Source organism: Lepidochelys kempii, chromosome 3 (genome assembly GCF_965140285.1).
Source record: "Lepidochelys kempii isolate rLepKem1 chromosome 3, rLepKem1.hap1, whole genome shotgun sequence".
NCBI classification, from domain to species: Eukaryota; Metazoa; Chordata; order Testudines; family Cheloniidae; genus Lepidochelys; species Lepidochelys kempii.
In genome coordinates, this window is record NC_136382.1 from 44,120,504 (window position 1) to 44,134,964 (window position 14,461).

The window sequence follows — 14,461 nt, forward strand, 5'->3', positions numbered from 1 at the left end:
AAATTTTCAAAAGTGACTTAGGGAGCCTAAGACCAAGATTTTCAGAAGTGACTAGAGATTTTGGGAGCCTCCATACAATCTGGGGGAGGGATAGCTCAGTGGTTTGAGCATTGGCCTGCTAAACCCAGGGTTGCAAGTTCAATCCCTGAGGGTGCCATTTAGAGATCTGGGGCAAAAATTGGGGATTGGTCCTGCTTCGAGCAGGGGGTTGGACTAGATGACCTCCTGAGGTCCCTTCCAACCCTGATATTATATGATTCTATGAGACACCTTGAAGGAGCCTCCTTTTCATAAAGCAGCAAGCACCCAACCTCTGATAATCTTAGGATCCTCACTGAAAGTCATTGGGACATAGGCTCATAAGTACTGCAGTCATTTTTGAAAATGAAATTTCGGTCACACTTAGGTGCTTTTGAAAATTTGACCCCAAGTCTCCAGAGTCTTTGTTCCTAAAATAGTAAACAGTAAATACTAAGCAGACAGCCAGCGATTAAAAGGAATAGCCATGCTAACTGCTAGGTTTATGAAGAGCTATATAAAAGTCTACAATTAAAACCATTCAGTACTAAATTATTGTGCTTTAGACAGGACACATTACTTGCTTAGATCTAAAAAGTAGCTTTTTCTTTAAAATATTGTGCAGAAAACCCGCTATATTGGTATTCTACTTTCAAATAATACCTATTCTAAATCAAACATTTTTAAACACCACAATTAATACACAAGCAACAGTGTCCAAGAAGAATGAAAGCATTTATATTACAATATAAAGATTTAAACTGTACACCAGTGGTTCCCGAACTTGTTCCGCCACTTGTGCAGGGAAAGCCCTTGCCAGGCCGGGCCGGTTTGTTTACCTGCCGTGTCCTCAGGTTCAGCCAATCGCGGCTCCCAGTGGCCGCGGTTTGCTGCTGCAGGCCAATGGGAGCTGCTGGAAGTGGCGGCCAGTATGTCCCTTGGCCCGCGCCGCTTCCAGCAGCTCCCATTGGCCTGGTGCAGCGAACCGCGGCCATTGGGAGCCACGATTGGCTGAACCTGCAGATGTGGCAGGTAAACAACCTGGCCCGGCCTGGCAGGGGCTTTCCCTGCACAAGTTGCAGAACAAGTTTGGGAACCACTGCTCTACACTAAATAAGATGAGGAAAGAAAATTAAAGTTTTGACATAGTTTTCCAAAGATGATGTTTTATTCATTTGGAACATTAGTTTATATTATTATATAGCATACAAATACATCTTTATCCATTGTCAATGATTAATGGACTTTACTCCTAAGGTGTTTTTAATTATTATTTCATGAAAAGGAGATTATTTCTCTGATCTAATTGCTGATATTATTAGAAGACTTAAGTACTGCACATCTTTGGAATGATTTTTTTATGCAAAGAAATCAGAGAATATATATCTAGTGAAAGATTTCAAGTACAGAGATATAGAGGTTCACATCATCCAAGCTTTTCATGTATCCAAAGTACTCTCTCAAAGCACAGCTCTTTGAGTAATACTAGATGTCTTTTTTTGTTGTTGTATGTGATAGAAGTTCTGTTTCTTTCATATCTGATATCGCGAAATAATTATACTCTGTTGTAGTTAGGATTGACTCTTCTGAAAACTTTAAATTCATCATGTTTACTTGGATTGTTCTGAAATATGCTCTGCCTTATCAGGGTACTAGGAAGTAAGTGTTAGTTGTCCAAATTTGGCCAAGGGGATCCTTACATATAGCCCCTTCAGTGAACGGAATTTTAAACAAATCAATTTGTTCTTTTAATGTGTTTGGGGTTTTTTGTTTGTTTATTGCCCTGCCACAACAAGGGCCCAAAATGTGGCTCGGATCCTCTCTAAACAGATCTCAATCACAAGTGAATTATCTCAGCTAGAATATGACACTCACTGCTTCTTTGGAAGATATGGTTATATTTAAGAAGTTATTCAGAGCTAAATTAGGAAACTAGCTAGAACCAAAAGAGAATGAAATAGACAAGTGCAACAAGACCAGGACTGTGTTGAAACAAGAGGGTTTCCTGGCAGTCCATTGTTCAAGTAACTGGATGACTGAAAGGGATATGACAAGGCCATTTAACTGAGTTCCTGCCATACGCTGGGAGTTCAAGCTTTTTAGTGGAAATCTGAGAATGATCAGTGGCCGTTTGTGGTATTATCTGCCTCTGTTGAAAGATTGTATATTTTGGGTAAATGTTCCCTAAGTAATGCAGCTACTTTAGAAGGTTGTCTACCTATTTTTGGAGGGGGGTGGGTTCTTCTCATGGGTCTAGTTTGGGAGGTAGAGGGAGACCCTTTCCCCCCATACAGAAGTCAAACTACACCTATGGTCCTTCTGTATAACCCTTGTTCCTGCCACTCCCATGTAAGTTGAGACCTGGAGGACCTATGCCCCTCAGTTGGAGCTGAGCCTCTATATACCCTAGGTAAACCAGGATATGTGGGGTCCTGCTCCTCCAGGGGTGAGTGAGACCCTCTCCCTGCCTCCCCTCTCCCACACTGTGTGAACCAGGATCTAAGGGGCCCTACCTTTCTGGGTGAGGACTGAGAATGCTTGTACAGACGCTCACACATTGACAATGGAGAGGGAGATAAAAATACTCTCATGAATAGATCAGTTCACACATCTCAGAGCTATTGTTTCAGCCTGTATTCATCTCCAAGGGGTGTTCTCAGGGAAACAGGAACATCTCATTGAGATGAATGGGCCACCTCAAACCTCCCTGAACTTCCTATACTGTAGATAGATGTGTGTAGTCCTTTCCCCACACACTAGGCAGAGAATTGGAGTAAGGACTCTGCATCTCTGCTCCCCTGCCTTTTCTTGCCTCCATCTGACACATGCACTCCTTAGGGCTTGGCTACACTTGCGAATTACAGCGCATTAAAGGAGCCCCAGGCACACTAGCTCACTACCTGTCCACACTGGCAAGGAACATACAGCGCTCTGACTCTGCGGCTAGAGCACTCCTGGTACTCCACCTCGGTGAGTGGAATAACGTTTTGTATGCCCCCACTGGAGCACCGTGGCACCAGTGTGGACGCCCTGGTCTGTTAGTGTGCTTTGATCAGCCTCCAGAAGTGTCCCACAATGCCTGTGCTAGCCAATCTGGTCATCACTTTGAACTCTACTGCCCTGCCCTCAGGTGACCAACCATCAGAGCCACCCTTTAAATTCTCTGGGAATTTTGAAAATCCCTTTCCTGTTTGCTTAGCCAGGCATGGAGGTCTCTCAGTGAATCTTTCCAGGTGACCATGCCTCCACATGCCAGGTGATCCCCAGTATGGAGCAATGGTGAGGTGCTGGACCTCATCAGTGTTTGAGGGGAGGAAGCTGTTCAGTCCCAGCTGCGCTCCAGCTGTAGGAATTATGATACCTTCGGGCAGATATCAAGGGACATGATGGAAAGGGGCCATGACCAGGACACACTGCAGTGCAGGATTAAAGTGAAGGAGCTGCAGAATGCGTACTGCAAACCCCGCGAGGCAAACAGCTGCTCTGTTGCTGCCCCTGTGACCTGCCGTTTCTACAAAGAGCGGGACGTGGTACTTGGGGGCAACCCCACCTCCATTCCGAGGACCACCATGAACACTTCAGAGCCCAGTGCAACAAGGCGGGAGGAGGAGGAGGAGCAGCAAAGTGGGAGCGACGGTGCTGTGGCAGAGGAAGACACCCCGGAATCCCAAGATGCATGCAGCCAGCAGCTGTTCTTAAGCCAGGAGGAAGGTAGCCAGTCCCAGCAGCCGGTGCTTGGGGAAGGACAAACCAGAGGAGATTCCCAGTAATCGGCTTTTATTTTGTGAAGGAAGTTATTCAGTGTGGGCTCTTGGGGCGAGGAGGGTTAGGGCTGCATGCATGCCTAAATGCGGAATAGGGCATTGATGTGCTCTCTCACATTGCAGTAATTGGCCTCAGTGATCTCTTCAAAGGTCTCATCCAGAACTTGGGCAATGCGCTTGCACGGGTTTCTTGGGAGATCCACTGTGGTCCTTGTCCCAGTAAGGCTAACTTGTCCATGCCACTGTACCGTGAGGGGCACAGACCATTGCTGTACACAGGCAAGCTGCATATGGGCCAGGGCGGAAGCCGCATTGCAGTAGAAGACCCTCCCTTGCTTCCCAAGTCACCCACAGCAGTGAGATATCTTCTAGGATGAACTCCTGTGGAAAAGGTGGGGATAGTGTTAAATATAGGAGGCCCCTGCGACTGTTGTCTCCACCAAAGCACAGAAACCCAGAGGACAGTACAGCTGTGAAACAATCAGTCACGCTTGACCCTGTGCTTACTCACCATTTTGGGGCTACCATGGGTTATGCGTGCTCGCTTTGGGACAGGCAAATTATGCTATTGTGTAGACTGTGCTTGCCCTTAAGTATGGGGGAATCATTGCTCTGTCTGGTGTGAACAATGCTGCCTCTGTCAAGTGTTGCATTTTGCCTTTACAGATGTAATCTTGAGATCTCAGCCGTCCATGTTATCACCAGCCGAAAGACTCCAAAGAATCAGAAAGAGGCCACGTAGAAGCAAGGAAGACAGGTTGCATGAAGTAATGCAGCATTCAAGTCATGAAAATCAAAAAGTACAGGAGTGGCGGGACAGCAAAAGGATGATCCGCCAGCAGAATGAGGAGCGCCGGCACAAAAGCGCGGTGCTCCAGCAGCAAAGCACGGATCAGCTGATAAGCATAATGGAGCTCCAAGCGGACTCTATCCAGGCACTCACAGCCATGCAGGCGGAGCACTACTGTGCCTGCCTCCCCCCCCTCCCCCCGCAGCCCTTGTCCCAAAACTCTTTCCCTTGTGCCCCCATGTCACTTCCAACCCACTTTCCCCAACATCCGGGTTCTTACCGCCACCAGCTACCTCCAACATCTGTAGCTTCAGCACCCAGCCCTGAAAACTACGACTCTTACCCTCTGCACTCAACCCCCATCACCATGCAGTATAGCCATCCTGAAGTGCAGCACTCATTGCACAGCACTCCAGACAGAAAGGCTGAGAATGGTAACAGGACATACGCAAATCTGTGATTGTACCGTTCCCCGCCCTTTCTGTTTTCCAAGCAGTTGCGTTTCTTTTCAATAAATGAATTTTCTTTTCAATAAATGGATTTTTTGGCTTTGAAAACATTATTTATTATTGGCTAAAGTAAAAGATACCTTAGCCCCAGAAAGAAACAGGCACTGCAATTCAGTGTAGCAAACAGAACCCTACAAACATTGGAACTACTGCACTTCACTCTCATGCAGGGCGCCAGACATTACTGGTGGCTTTCAGACTCAAATTACTTCCTCAAGGCATCCCTAATCCTTGCAGCCCCCGCACTGGGCCCCTCTAATAGCCCTGCTCTCTGGCTGTTCAAATTCAGCCTCCAGGTGTTGAACCTCCAAGTTCCATGCCTGAGTGAATCGTTCACCCTTCCCTTCACAAATGTCATGGAGGGTACAGAACACAGATATAACTGTGGGGATGCTGTCATTGGCCAGGTCCAGCTTCCCATACAGAGAGCATCAGCAGCCCTTTAAACAGCCAAAAGCACACTCCACAGTCATTCTGCACCGGCTCAGCCTGTGGTTGAACTGCTCCTTGCTGCTGTCAAGTCTCCCAGTGTGGGGTTTCATAAGCCACAGCATTAAAGGGTAAGCGGGGTCTCCAAGGATCACAGTGGGCATTTTGACTTCCCCTACGGTGATCTTCTGGTCTAGGAAAAAAAATCCCGGCTTGCAGCTTCCTGAACAGTCCAGTGTTCCGAAAGATGCGAGCATCATGCACCTTTCCAGGCCAGCCTGCGTTAATGCCAATGAAACGCCCACAGTGATCCACAAGCACCTGGAGAACCATAGAGAAATACCCCTTCTGATTAATGTACTCAGAGGCTAGGTGGACTGGTGCCAGAATTGGAATATGTGTGCCATCTATCGCCCCCCTGCAGTTAGGGAAACCCATTTGTGCAAAGCCATCCACAAGGTCATGCACATTACCCAGAGACTCAATTCTTCTGAGCAGGATACGATTAATGGCCCTGCAAACTTGCATCAAGAAAATTCCAGTGGTCGACTTCCCCACTCCAAACTGGTTAGCGACTGATCAGTAGCTGTCTGGAGTTGCCAGCTTCCAGATTGAAATAGCCATCCACTTCTCCACCGTCAGGGCAGCTCTCAATCTCGTGTCCTGGCACCGCAGGGTGGGGGCGAGCTCCTCACAGAGTCCCATGAAAGTGGCTTTTCTCATCCAAAAGTTCTGCAGCCACTGCTTGTCATCCCAGACTTGCATGACAATGTGATCCCACCACTCAGTGCTTGTTTCCTAAGCGCGAAAGTGGCATTCCATGGTGGTGAGCATGTCCGTGAATGGCACAAGCAAACTTGCGTCATATGCGTTACTCGAGTCGATATCGTCGGAGCCCTCACGGTCACTTTGGATCATAAGGAATAACGCGACTGCCAAACGTGACATGCTGGCGAGACTCGTCAGCATACTCCTCAGCAGTTTGGGCTCCATTCCTGCAAACCAAAAGGGAAGACAGAGTGCGCAGTACAAAAAACGTTGAAAGATGGCGCCAAATGTGGATGGAAGCAGAGGGATTGCTAGGATGCAAATCGATGCATCATGGGGCGTTGGGACAGGACCCAGAATGCCCTGCACCCCCACCTCCTTCCCACAAGCCACAGCATCAGAATGGGAAGAGGTGCTCTGTGGGAAAGCTGCCCATAATGCACCGCTCCCAATGCTGCTGCAAGTGCCGCAAATATGACCACACCAATGCGCTTGCAGCTGTCAGTGTGGACAGACTGCAGCGCTTTCCCTACTGTGCTCTCCAAAGGTGGGTTTAACTCAAAGCGCTCTACATCTGCAAGTGTAGCCATAGCCTTACAGCCCTATCTTTTCCCCACCTCTCTATAACTCCTCCAAGCTTACAAGGGGCATGGAGTGGCAAGGAGGAAGGTGGAACTGGTGTGGTGTGTGAAGAAGGGGACTCAAAGCAGTAAGGTGGGAGGCTTCAAACAATCCTTCCTCTCATGGCCTCCATCCATCCTGTTCTTCCCCACCAAAAAATGTCTCCACAGACACTGTGCTGGTCCATGCACTGTTCCTTCATCCCCTCCAAAGTTCTTCAGCCTGCAGTTCCTGTGCCAGCATGTGCCTCTCCCAGGAGAATAGGGCCAACAATGGAGAATTGAGATGTGCTAGAAAGGCAGAGAGATGGGAAACAAGCAGATGATTAAGGGGAAGCGAAGAAACTAACATGAAGTAACCTCATTCTGTGGTTAGGCTAATTATTGCCAGGAAGCCCCGAGACAGTGGATTGAGAGAGCTGGGCTGTGGTATATGAGGACACTGAGAGATTATTAATTTTGAAATGAAGGAAATTAAATGCCTATTTGACTTGGCTAGGGCAGAGTTAAGGTTGCCCAATGGTACCTCATGCCCTTCCAGAAAGTGGGGAGTGGATAACTTAAACCTCTGAAAATAAGGAAATAGAAAGTTAAGCTTTACACTACCCATGCAATGCAACTTTAATTCTGCAGCAATATGTCCTGGTTTTAAGAGATTTATGTTAGCCACTCTGGAAGGGCATGAGGCATCCCCAGGCAACCCTAGCTGTGTAAATGAAGTTTTAGGGCACTCAATGGAAAAATCAATGTTATTTCTATATCTCTACCAGAATCATAAACTGATGCTATGGGTTCCCCATATCGCAGAAGCAGGCAAAACTATCTGAACTGGCATAGAATATTAATACTTAATTTATTTTTACTGGGCCCAAATGTTTCACTGGCTTCAGTGGGAGCATTTTCTTGTTCAGAACTTTAAAACAGAACTAGGAAACTAGAGATCTGGATTTAAAATGGTTTTCTACTCTGAAAAGTATGTGTCCTTGGCTCGGGAACTCGGAGAAGTGGCTAGCCAGATGGCATGCTTTGGGCAGCCGCCGTCATGCTAGTCAGCCTAGGAAAAAAGAGTTTCAGATGCACACTGAAGGAGTGGTTCGTGAGTATAAGCCTGATCCAACTGCTATTGAAGTAAAAAGGCTATATAACAGTTACACTGTTGTAATAAAATGTTGAGAAGTTAGTATGACTAATAAAATCAAATATTAATTAGGAACAGAATGAATCTTTTATTTTTGATTTGCCAAGTGCCACCATTAAAAGATAGCAAATACTAATTCTGAGCACAATGGAGGGAGGGGGGATGCCAGCAAATGGGAAAAGTGGTTGGGGAGCAGTTCAGGTATCCAGGGCAGGTGGTGGGAAGGAATGGAAAGGGTAATAGAGACAGGAAGGGTAATCGAAGGGAACCACAGCAGCAGTATGGGGAGGGAATTGCAGCATGCTTTAAAGAGCTGCTGCTATGTGGCAGCAACCATGTTAATTATTCAGTATTTAAGTTTGTTTTATGAATGCAAATACCTTGAGAGGTACCAAATTTGTATACAGATCAAACCCACATTGAATGAGTGCCATATATTTATGGTATATAATGACATAATACAATGAATAATTCTTATTTGAAATCAAGAAGGGATTAATACTGATACAAGACAGAGCTATATACAGTAGAATACGGAAGCTATTGCTGAAATGACAAACTATGATGCCAAGATCAACAAGCCAAGAACAACAAAATAATAATAAACACATTCATGTGCTATTTCTACCCTTTTTAGTCCTGGGTTTCACAACATTACTTTCTGTAATATTCTCAATTGTGTTCTGAAAATTCATGTTGGAGACATATGACTGAGATGTTTTGACTAAAAGGCATGCAGTTTCAGTGTACTGTATCCATGAACAGTTTGTTTCCATGAATATCTTACTGCCTACACAATTCTAATATAAGTACATGATGGTTCATAAGGGAAAAGCTTTTAATAGACAATGAGACCTCCCTGGTACAGTTTTGTACACATACACAGGCATATACAAACATTCCTCTCTTCCTCCCCACCCCTGAATAGATACATAAACACATCAAGTACTTGGGTCAATGAAATGATGGGAGGAAATGCAAGCCTGGAAATACACAGTGCTTGACCCATTTATTGTAACCTAAGGATATCAATAATGAAAAGAAAAAAAAACACCTTCTGATGCTTGAGACACTATTGTGAATTTACCATGTCATATTTCAAATGGAAGTAGACTCTATCTGCTTGTGTTTACAGAACTCCCCTAAGGAGAAAGCTATTCTCAGGGTGAGAAAGTTATTCACTAAGCCCCCACTCTTATCTTATTTAAATCACTCTCAAAAAGTCAGTTCTGCAGGATTACTACAAAAGGTTTCACTCACATCACAGGAAAAAATAAACAAAGGGAAGACTAAAACATATGTAAACCTAAATTGAGTCACTGGGTAATGATATATCTGTAGCCAAAGTCTTTCCTTGGCTCTACATTTCCTCATGTTTGCTATATCCTCACTTGTCTGTGAAGTCCATGGATCAGGAAAGCATTTAGGCATGTGCTTATATTTAAGCATGTGCTAATGGGAGTTAATTATGTGCTTAAAAGCTGTTCTGAATAAGGATGATTTCCTGATTTGGGGCCTTAGTCCCTGCTCCAACAAACACTTATGGACACGAATAATTTTACACAGGTGAGTAGACCTGGCCTGAATTTTTGCTGGACTATTTACAATATTTGACCACAGTCAAATAATAGGCAGCCAATGGACTGACTTGACAAGCCTCATTAATAAGCTGCACATTAAGTTTAATGTAAAGTAACTCAAATAAGAAATATATATAGATGTGGAGTTTCTTTTCCCAGGTCCAGAATTGCAAAATTTTGTCTTTCCCAGTTTTAACGATACAATTTAAAAACTCAAATATAACTACTAATAAATACAAGTAAAACAAAGAGTGACATTTTCACATTCCTTATAACTATGCTAGTGGCGTTTCTAATTAGGAGATAAAGAAAGAATTTATTACCATGATGTCTTCAGTTGGCTTTATTGGAAAAATGACACATCAACTTGTTGGTAACTACTACACCTGAATCACTGCCACCTTCTGTCAACTGCTGCCAAATTGGTGTTTCCCTTCCACTCTGTTAGTTTTCCGATAATGAAAACATTTTTTTTTTTAATTTTCATGGTAAATGGAAAAGTAAAGGATACAAAGAGTGTTCAGTGCCATAATGAGGAAAGAAAGAAAAATCCATTTGGACATTTAAGATGTAAGTTGCAGTAAAACACATAAGAATAGAGACCAAATAACCTCTCCATGAGATTAAATATTTTATATATGAAGTAAAATTGCAGAAATGGCTTTTTCTTATTTGGCTATCAGCAACTCAAAAAAAAAAAAAAAGAAAAGAAAAGAAAAGAAACCATAGAGAAGCCAGAGTTCTCATTTTTGGCCAACTTCAGAGAGCACTGATATAAAGATTAAATTTTCTAAAAGAAAAGTGTCTTTAGTATAAAATGCCCATGAATCTGAGACACTGATAATAATGCAGGAAAGGCATTAACATGATTAATTTGTTCATCTGTATGTTGCACAATAGATATAAAATATGGGTAATCAGAGTAAAATAAAAAGAATTGGAGTGAAAGTCCAACTATTTTTTTTTTTTTTTTTAGAATAGCAAGAACCAAAGCTAAATACTTACTTAAGGAAATTAACTGTGTTCATGGATAGAGCAGATTAGAGAGAAAATGTTTATAGTCCAAAAGTACACAGAAAGATCCTAAGACTTAATGAGAAATTAAATTAATTGCTTCATTTAATATATATTATAATGGTGGTGATAGTTCTTGCATAGTTTGCCAAAAGTTATTAAAACCAACAAACGAAAAGGTTTAAAGCCATCTAGTTTAACGCAGCTTTGCTAACTATGAGATAATTAAATGTGCTAAACTCTCTTTTCTGATTGACAGGGTGGATCTCTTCAAGGTTCTTCTATTCACTCAACAGACCAAAACTTCCTTTTTATATCCCTGGAAATTCTGTACGTATGGGTATTGAAGAGGATATGTTAGCCCTATGTAAAGAGAGGGCCCTAAAGCAGAATTACCACATGATCTTAGGTGATCTGATCTACTTGTTACCCAACTTTATTGCTTAGGCATTTTGATTTTTAAAGTTGCTCAAATGTTCGCTTCTTAGCTGGCCTAAGTATTATTGTTTCAACATCATTCAGATCCACTGCCAAGGCACCAAGGAACATCATAGAAATAAGAGATGAAGACAGATCCGGAAAGAAGAAACAGATTTTTAATTGTACAATTCACCTTTTCTATTGTATTTCTTCTCCCTTCCTTGCTGGTCCAGCCTGTGTAAAATGAATGATAAGTGGATATTAAATTATTCTGGTGGATAATCATTCAGAGATCACACAAAGTTGTTGCAGAGTGTAGAAGTCATTTATTAATCCTTCTCACTTCTTCACAGTATAGGCTTATTTTCTGTGGTCTAGGTTAAGGGGGCAGATATATAACCTAGAAATTTTCCGGGTTCACATTCTAAAAAGTGAAGCACTCAGGGGTTACACTAAGTATAGTTATTTGGTCTCTGAAAATGTTACTGGCAGCATTAAGTAATAGACTGACTAGTTGGAGGATAAATTCGGTAAAAAAGAACTTTCTCCGAAAGCTGGCCATAAACAGCCAGTAAAGGATTTTCCCTGACATTGTGTAAGGCTTTCATTATGTGAATCATATCCCAAAACTGGGTGACCATAGACTCTGTGATTTCCAAAAGCCACCCTGTGGCAGGAACCAGACATAGACCCAATGTTGTTGTAGTTTTCCCAAGTAAAAATGGCTGTGGCAGACTTAACCCCCGTGATCAATTTATATTGTGCAAGCTATTTTCAGAAACCAAAAGGGCTGAAATTTATTTCTTCATTAAATCAGAGCTGATATTAGCCTTGGTATTTAAAGATTTCCAAAGCTGACATGGCAGAGCATTTCATGGAACCCAAAATCTGGCTGGTATATGAGCCAATGCAATATTCTATTTTACTTAATGTAGAGATGAGGTCTTTCTGTAGCATCTTCTAAACAGTATCTAACTTAAAATAGTATTATGCCATTCCCTCTCCAAATATAAGCTCAGAGTGTTGCCTCACCACCACCATGAATACTTGCCACCCCAGAGACTAAGCACTTCACTTCATGTTACATTTCAGTTCTCACAGGAATGTACTTTCATTATTATTGATTATCTGTATTGCAGTATAGCTCAGCGGGCTGGTCAGGATTGGGCATATAGTTTTGTGGTGAGGGCACCAGGGACCTGGTTTCAGCTCTACCATCAATTTCCTTTGTGATCTTGACCACACATCTAATCTTTGTGCACCTTGGTTCCCTCTGTGTGAAACAGGACTAATGCTACTCCTGTTCCTTTCCAGCAGTAGTGAGGATGAGTTTACTAACGTTTTTGGAGGGTGCAGAGGTATTATGTGATGGGGGCCATAATAGATAGCTACAGGGATACAGTGAACTAGTTGCTGTTCAAACAAATAGTAAGAAGTACTAGGACAGATCCTTGGTGTAAACTGTCATGTCTCCACTAAAGCACAAATGTTTCTCAGAAAACATTACAACTTGAGGTATAGAGATATTTTTGGCACCACCCACATAACTCAATTATGAGGGCATCTTAAGGTCAACTGATAAAAGTATACACCACACCACATCATCATGTGTTTTACACACAAACACCAAACAAATCCTTTCTAGCTTCTAGCAAAGAGGCTTTCATAGGAAAAGTGCGGTCTATATCTGGGGAGGTGGCGGATAGTAGCATGATGGCAATTTTTTGACAGCGATGTGGATGTATATAGAGAACAATTGATCTATCATCAATGGATGGTAAATGAAAGGTTAATCAGCTCCCAGAACATGTTTAAACAGAACCTGTAGTTTGGGTCCCAGGACCTCAGGTGACAGAAGATAAAACTTTGTACCATGTTGAAATTCATTCTATAGGTTAATGGTTAAGATTAGGAAGGACTGCTTTCTAGTTGTATAGCTTAAATCTGGTATTCACTGAAGACAATATTTTGCAACTCTTACTGATATTGAGTGGGACCATACAATAGTCAACATAAAAAAGGATGGCAGAATCTGGGTCTAAATGAGTCCTTTCATTCAAACTCATGATCCTTAGAGACTAGAGTTGCCATGCATCCAGTTTTCAACTGGAATGCCTGGTAGAAAAGGGACCCCGGCGGCTCTGGTCAGCAGCACAACAGGGGCCCAAGGCTATGGCAGGCTTCCTGCCTGCCCTAGCTCCGTGTGGCTCCTGGAAGCAATCACCATGTCCTTGAAGCTCCTAGATGCATGGATGGCAAGGGAGGCTCCACCCACTGCCCCGGCCCAGGGCCGGCTCCACAGCTCCCATAGGCCGGGAAGCTGACGAATGGGAGCTGCTGGGGAGGCACCTGCGGGCGAGGGAGTCACACATAGAGCCTCCCTGGCCATCCATGTGCCATAGGGCTGCAGCGACCTCGACCTGCAGCAACTTTACACCCTGAAACCTCTCCCACACCTCAACCCCTGCCCACCTCAGAACCCATACCCCCCCGATGGAGCCCTCACCCCCCCCCCGCACATCCCAACCTCTTGCCCCAGCCCAGAGCCCTCTCCTGCACCCCAACCTTCTCATCCCTGGACCACCCCAGAGCTCACACCCCCAGCTGGAGCCCTTATCCCCCTCCCACACCTCAACCCCCTACCCCAGCCCAGTGAAAGTGAGTGAGGATGGGGGAGAGCGAGTGATGGAGGTAGAGGGGATGGAGAAAGCAGAGATGGGGCATCAGAGAAGGGCAGGGCCTCGAGGAAGGGGCAGAGTGGGGCAGGGGTGTTGGGGTTTGTGCCATTAAGAAGTTGGCAACCCTATTAGAGACATTCCAAAATCTGCTAAAATATGTAATTGCCACCTGGCTTTTAAAGTAAGAGAGAGAACTAGCTATTTCTGATTAGACACAGCCTGTTTTTAAAGCATTCAGTTCCCCTAATAGAAATGCACAGGACTCTTCTTTCAGTGTACTAGATTCTTGGTTTAGAGAAACAAATAGCACAAACAAATAACTAAATCAACATACAGCAGCTGACCCTGAAAGTAGGAGATATACGGAGAAAGGAAAGAGCTAATGACATATTACTTTGCCCAGGTCTGGTAAGGTATTGAAGAGATCAGAACTATATTACTCTACCTCTTTTGCTGAGGCATTTAGTATTTTTATTAATGGTTACACCTTGCAAAGACATCCTGTAATTGCAGTCCCAATTCATGTTTCCTCTCCTAGATATAAATGGTGTTCATTAAGATGAATGGCTAAACTTTCACTGCCAATTTTTAAAAAGCTACTTTTAAAATTCACAAAATGGTCTGCTGGCTTTATTAGCAATCAGCACAGTGCTCCAGGAGCTATTGCAAAGATAAAAGCATAACTAACTCTCACCTTGTGCTCAGAGATTGGGGGACTGTAAATATGGAATTG

At 43.6% G+C, this 14,461-nt stretch overlaps 1 protein-coding gene across 2 annotated transcripts in view; it reads right to left on the minus strand.

Moving 5' to 3' along the window:
• CSMD1 (CUB and Sushi multiple domains 1) overlaps positions 1-14,461 on the minus strand; it is a 2,003,711-nt gene that overhangs the window by 1,041,032 nt on the left and 948,218 nt on the right. The gene's annotated exons all lie outside the window — the stretch shown is intronic.